We start from the raw sequence: 7,501 nt of genomic DNA, 5'->3' as shown, positions 1-7,501 counted from the left end.
GCAATGACACCAAGCTCAGTCCGATGATGCTATGACACACCGCCCCAGACCATGACAGACCCTCCACCTCCAAATCGATCCCGCTCCAGAGTACAGGCCTCGGTGTAACGCTCATTCCTTCGACAATAAACACGAATTCGACCATCCCCCCCAGTGAGACAAAAACCTGACTCGTCAGTGAAGGGCACTTTTTGCCAGTCCTGTCTGGTCCAGCGACGGTGGGTTTGTGCCCATAGGCAACGTTATTGCCGGTGATGTCTGAGGACCTGCCTACAACAGGCCTACAAGCCCTCAGTCCAGCCTTTCTCAGCGGACAGTTTGAGCACTGATGGAGGGATTGTGCATTCCTGGTGTAACGCGGGCAGTTGTTGTTGCCATCCTGTACCTGTCCCGCAGGTGTGATGTTCGGATGTCTCCCTGTAGCGCTGTCTTAGACATCTCACAGTACGGACATTGCAATGTATTGCCCTGGCCACATCTGCAGTCCTCATGCCTCCTTGCAGCATGCCTAAGGCATGTTCACGCAGATGAGCAGGGACCCTGGGCATCTTTTTTTTGGTGTTTTTCAGAGTCAGTAGAAAGGCCTCTACAGTGTCCTAAGTTGCCATAACTGTGCCCTTAATTGCCTACCGTCTGTAAGCTGTTAGTGTCTTAACGACCGTTCCACAGGTGCATGTTCATTAATTGTTTATGGTTCATTGAACAAGCATGGGAGACAGTGTTTAAACCCTTTACAATGAAGATCTGATTGTATTTTTACGAATTATCTTTGAAAGACCGGGTCCTGAAAACGGGACTATTCTTTTTTTGCTGAGTTATCTCGTACATCAATAACAGTCAACTATTAATTATTTCTTCATATCATTCTCATTCTGAACATCGTTGACTTCGTAAATCTGCTTATACCCTAACCTAAGTGATGAATCAGTGATAAACAAATTGGCTTAATTATTTATTTACTAACTAACTAAATAACCACACAGAAATACAGAAACACACACACACGGTATAGGTTAGTGATTACTAACATAATGCAATGAATACAGGTCCCTAGTGGACTGACACGGCTTGTTACACAATGGAAAGTGTGTGGGGAAAGATAAAGAACAGGAGAGACATAGAGAGTGGACTTATTGTAAATACATTTGGAAACTACGCTTACCGTAAATATGAATATTTAGCACCCTAACAACCGGTCATTCGAATTAGAAATGCAACATATATTTACGCATAGATGTCTTTCTCTGTCGTCTCTCTGTTGAAACCACTCTATCCGTCGTTGGGGAGTAGTTCGATGTAAGTCTCTGGTTGTCCACCAGAGGTCACAATGTCCTTCTTAGTTGTAGGCTTCTTTGTTCTTAGAATGGATCCATCCAGGTGAACCACATGGTGGTGGATCTATACTTCCCTTCCGTCTTTGGTCAATTGAACTTGACTACTTCACATACCCAGCTGCAGACGGTGAATGTTTGGTCTAGTCTTCACCTTCTTCACTCGTTGAGTTTCAGAGGGTCTTACCATTTTCTGGTCTTGCAGTTTTAACCATTTCAACGTGTGGACTAGAGGTCGACCAATTATGATTTTTCATAAACAATACCCATTATTGGAGGACCAAAAAAAGCCGATACCGATTAATCAGCCAATTTTTAAAATCTATTTATTTATTTGTAATAATGACAATTACAACAATACTGAATTAACACTTTTATTTTAACTTAATATAATACATCAATAAAATCAATTTAGCCTCAAATAAATAATGAAACATGTTCAATTTGGTTTAAATAATGCAAAAACTAAGTGTTGGAGAAGAAAGTAAAAGTGCAATATGTGCCATGTAAAAAAGCTAATGTTTAAGTTCCTTGCTCAGAACATGAGAACATACAGTGCCTTGCGAAAGTATTCGGCCCCCTTGAACTTTGCGACCTTTTGCCACATTTCAGGCTTCAAACATAAAGATATAAAACTGTATTTTTTTGTGAAGAATCAACAACATGCAGCAGTTTGGGCCGCCTGGCTCGTTGCGAACTGTCTGAAGTCCATTTATTCCTAACAAAGACCGTAATTAATTTGCAAAATTGTACATAATTATGACATAACATTGAAGGTTGTACAATGTAACAGCAATATTTAAACTTAGGGATGCCACCCGTTAGATAAAATATGGAACGGTTCCGTATTTCACTGAAAGATTAAAAGTTTTGTTTTCTAAATGATAGTTTCCGGATTTGACCATAGTAATGACCTAAGGCTCGTATTTCTGTGTGTTATTATATTATAATTAAGTCTATGATTTGATATTTGATTGAGCAGTCTGACTGAGCGGTGGTAGGCAGCGGGCTTGAAAGTATTCATTCAAACAGCACTTTCGTGCATTTGCCAGCAGCTCTTCGCTGTGCTTCAAGCATTGAGCTGTTTATGACTTCAAGCATATCAACTCTCGAGATTAGGCTGGTGTAACCGATGTGAAATGGCTAGCTAGTTAGCGGGGTGTGCGCTAATAGTGTTTCAATCGGTGACATCACTCGCTCTGAGACTTTGAAGTTGTTGTTCCCCTTGCTCTGCAAGGGGCGCGGCTTTGTGGAGCGATGGGTAACGATGCTTCGAGGGTGGCTGTTGTCGATGTGTTCCTGGTTTGAGCCCAGGTAGGGGCGAGGAGAGGGACGGAAGCTATACTGTTACACTGGCAATACTAAAGTGCCTATAAGAACATCCAATAGTCAAAGGTATATGAAATACAAATCGTATAGAGAGAAATAGTCCTATAATTCCTATAATAACTACAACCTAAAACTTCTTACCTGGGAATATTGAAGACTCATGTTAAAAGGAACCATCAGCTTTCATACAGTGCCTTGCGAAAGTATTTGGCCCCCTTGAACTTTGCGACCTTTTGCCACATTTCAGGCTTCAAACATAAAGATATCAAACTGTATTTTTTTGTGAAGAATCAACAACAAGTGGGACACAATCATGAAGTGGAACGACATTTATTGGATATTTCAAAACATTTTAACAAATCAAAAACTGAAAAATTGGGCGTGCAAAATTATTCAGCCCCTTTACTTTCAGTGCAGCAAACTCTCTCCAGAAGTTCAGTTAGGATCTCTGAATGATCCAATGTTGACCTAAATGACTAATGATGATAAATACAATGTGTAATCAAGTCTCCGTATAAATGCACCTGCACTGTGATAGTCTCAGAGGTCCGTTAAAAGCGCAGAGAGCATCATGAAGAACAAGGAACACACCAGGCAGGTCCGAGATACTGTTGTGAAGACGTTTAAAGCCGGATTTGGATACAAAAAGATTTCCCAAGCTTTAAACATCCCAAGGAGCACTGTGCAAGCGATAATATTGAAATGGAAGGAGTATCAGACCACTGCAAATCTACCAAGACCATGTTTTGGATCATTGTCTTGTTGGAAGACAAATCTCCGTCCCAGTCTCAGGTCTTTTGCAGACTCCATCAGGTTTTCTTCCAGAATGGTCCTGTATTTGGCTCCATCCATCTTCCCATCAATTTGAACCATCTTCCCTGTCCCTGCTGAAGAAAAGCAGGCCCAAACCATGATGCTGCCACCACCATGTTTGACAGTGGGGATGGTGTGTTGCTTTTACGCCAAACATAACGTTTTGCATTGTTGCCAAAAAGTTACATTTTGGTTTCATCTGACAAGAGCACCTTCTTCCACGTTTGGTGTCTCCCCCAGGTGGCTTGTGGCAAACTTTAACCGACACTTTTTATGGATATCTTTAAGAAATGGCTTTCATCAACCATAACTAGTGATTATGTTAAGATTGATAGATATAATAAGTTTAATGCTAGCTAGCAACTTACAGTGGGGCAAAAAGTATTTAGTCAGCCACCAATTGTGCAAGTTCTCCCACTTAAAAAGATGAGAGAGGCCTGTAATTTTCATCATAGGTACACTTCAACTATGACAGACAAAATGAAAAAAAAAAACCAGAAAATCACATTGTAGGATTTTTTATGAATTTATTAGCAAATTATGGTGGAAAATAAGTATTTGGTCAATAACAAAAGTTTATCTCTACTTTGTTATATACCCTTTGTTGGCAATGACAGAGGTCAAACGTTTTCTGTAAGTCTTCACAAGGTTTTCACACACTGTTGCTGGTATTTTGGCCCATTCCTCCATGCAGATCTCCTCTAGAGCAGTGATGTTTTGGGGCTGTTGCTGGGCAATATGGACTTTCAACTCCCTCCAAAGATTTTCTATGGGGTTGAGATCTGGAGACTGGCTAGGCCACTCCAGGACCTTGAAATGCTTCTTACGAAGCCACTCCTTCGTTGCCTGGGCGGTGTGTTTGGGATCGTTGTCATAGTGAAAGACCCAGCCACGTTTCATCTTCAATGCCCTTGCTGATGGAAGGAGGTTTTCACTCAAAATCTCATGATACATGGCCCCATTCATTCTTTCCTTTACACGGATCAGTCATCCTGGTCCCTTTGCAGAAAAAAAGCCCCAAAGCATGATGTTTCCACCCCCATGCTTCACAGTAGGTATGGTGTTCTTTGGATGCAACTCAGCATTCTTTGTCCTCCAAATACGACGAGTTGAGTTTTTACCAAAAAGTTATATTTTGGTTTCATCTGACCATATGGCATTCTCCCAATCTTCTTCTGGATCATCCAAATGCTCTCTAGCAAACTTCAGATGGGCCTGGACATATACTGGCTTAAGCAGGGGGACACGTCTGGCACTGCAGGATTTGAGTCCCTGGCGGCGTAGTGTGTTACTGATGGTAGGCTTTGTTACTTTGGTCCCAGCTCTCTGCAGGTCATTCACCAGGTCCCCCCGTGTGGTTCTGGGATTTTTGCTCACCGTTCTTGTGATCATTTTGACCCCACGGGGTGAGATCTTGCGTAGAGCCCCGGACCGAGGGAGATTATCAGTGGTCTTGTATGTCTTCCATTTCCTAATAATTGCTCCCACAGTTGATTTCATCAAACCAAGCTGCTTACCTATTGCAGATTCAGTCTTCCCAGCCTGGTGCAGGTCTACAATTTTGTTTCTGGTGTCCTTTGACAGCTCTTTGGTCTTGGCCATAGTGAAGTTTGGAGTGTGACTGTTTGAGGTTGTGGACAGGTGTCTTTTATACTGATAACAAGTTCGAACAGGTGCCATTAATACAGGTAACGAGTGGAGGACAGAGGAGCCTCTTAAAGAAGAAGTTACAGGTCTGTGAGAGCCAGAAATCTTGCTTGTTTGTAGGTGACCAAATACTTATTTTCCACCATAATTAGCTAATAAATTCATAAAAATTCCTAATTTCCTAATTTTGTCTGTCATAGTTGAAGTGTACCTATGATGAAAATTACAGGCCTCTCTCATCTTTTTAAGTGGGAGAACTTGCACAATTGGTGGCTGACAAAATACTTTTTTGCCCCACTGTACGTCTCGTGTCTGAGCCATTGAATTGCGACTCTACTTTGTCTCTATACTGACGCTTTGCTTGTTTGATTGCCTTGCGGAGGGAATAGCTACACTGTTTGAATTCCACGGCTAAGGGCTGTTCTTGTAGTTTAATGGAAATGATCCAACCATTATGTAGAAATTATGTTGAATATAATAATAAACAACATTGATCAATATCTCCAATATTATGTGAATAAATTTAACAGTCCCTGGGTGTCTCTAGAGGATCTAGTCAAAGTAGCGAGCCTTGCGTCAGCACTAGGTATGACTACAATGAACATGTGTCTAACTTGCACTGTTTTGCAATTATTAAGAGACTAGATACAAATAGGTAATCCTGGCGACTAATGTTCTAGAATTAATTTATCGAGGCAAGCAGATCAGGGATGTCAAAGTGGGACCAAAGCATATGCTATGTGTGTAGTGTATGTAACAACTACCAATAGACCTACCCAATTATAAGTGTATATTCAATCAAAGAATTACATTGTAAAACAAGGAGTTAATTTACTCAATTAAACAAATAGAGTGGATTAGTCATGAAAGAAAGTCTCAAACAACTACAGTGTACATGAAATACATGATGTGTTACAGACTACTCAGAGTAAATAACTATCACCATAAAGGGCCATGGATAATGATTGCTTGAAAATGGACTTGACTCTTCAGTCAGCAGGTCAACAAATGCTATACAAAACCATAAATCTATACATGAATAGAAAGGAAATTCTGATGAGAAAGAGGCTGTATCCCACAGCAGTCTGCAGGGGAGGACTGGCCATCTGGAAAAGGCCCATTTTAACCTAGTGGGCCTGTCTAACTTTTGGGTTTTGTGCAAAATGACAATTATCTGGCTAATAATGGGGCCCTTGAGGACAACAATGATCCGGTTTATGGTCCCAGTCCTCCCCTGACAGAACATATTACTTTTAGATTATGAGATTGAGGCCAATATTTTGACCTGTGAGATTTTCATCTGATTGCGTTCTGAGGTCTAGCTACCAGAGGCATACACTCAGTAAACAAAACATTAAGGACACCTGCTCTTTCCATTACATAAACTGACCAGGTGAACTCCATATTAGGATGGTGTTCCTAAAGTTTGGTCTACTCAGTGTATATTTACATACAGTAGCTCTGAGGTCTACAGTACCATTCAGTTGGCCTTATCATCACCAGAGTCCATGAAGCAAGGGACACCAATGGAAATAAGTCTCTGACTTTGTGTTATTTACTGTGTTTTAGTTTTTTTGACTGACAAATCAAATCAATCTATCAAGCAGAGTGCTAATCTCAGCTGGTCAGTGAGGTGTGATGAATGACTAAATGACAATCAGCCACAGAGCAGCAGCCAGGAAAAAATATGCTGGTTTAACTCGGTATTGGATCTTTACATCAAACCTGTATGCCTAGTTGAAGTGTACCTATGATGAAAATTACAGGCCTCTCTCATCTTGCCTAGTTAAATAAAGGTAAAATAAAAAAACTGTACAGGGAGTTTCCTGGTTCAAAAAAGTTAACCCAAAATAAGCTAGCAGTGTTATAAAAAGTATTTTTGAAACATTCAGTAAAAGTTTTAAGGAAGATATTAAAATATCTTGAAATAACCTATATTTTTCATTGTCAGAGGGTTAATTAAAACATCCCACGAAGGCGGATCCTGAGAAAGTGAAGGCTGTCTTGGACATACCCCGTCCATCTGACATGAAGGCACTGCACTCTTTGTCGTGTTTGTCACCTACCTGGCTAAGTTCCTGCCGCGGCTCTCGGAGGTCTGTGACCCAGTAAGGAAGCTCATGGACAAGGATGCCACCTGGAATTGGCTCCCAAAACACAACACAGAGGTAAGGGAAATAAAGCGATACTACGATGTGTCAAAACCTGTCATGATTCAGAGTGACTTGAGGCTCTTGCCTCATGCATGAGGACCAGCCTGCGCATTCACCTCTAGGCCACTCACTCCAACAGAGCAGAACAATGCCCAGATAGAGAATGAGTGCCTGAGCATTATATTTGCAATCCAATGCTTCCACCACTACCTCTACGGGCGTGACAAC

This window comes from Oncorhynchus clarkii, chromosome 20 (assembly GCF_045791955.1).
Source record: "Oncorhynchus clarkii lewisi isolate Uvic-CL-2024 chromosome 20, UVic_Ocla_1.0, whole genome shotgun sequence".
NCBI lineage: Eukaryota > Metazoa > Chordata > Actinopteri > Salmoniformes > Salmonidae > Oncorhynchus > Oncorhynchus clarkii.
The sequence above is the reverse complement of the archived record's forward strand: the minus strand, read 5'-3'. Positions refer to the sequence as shown.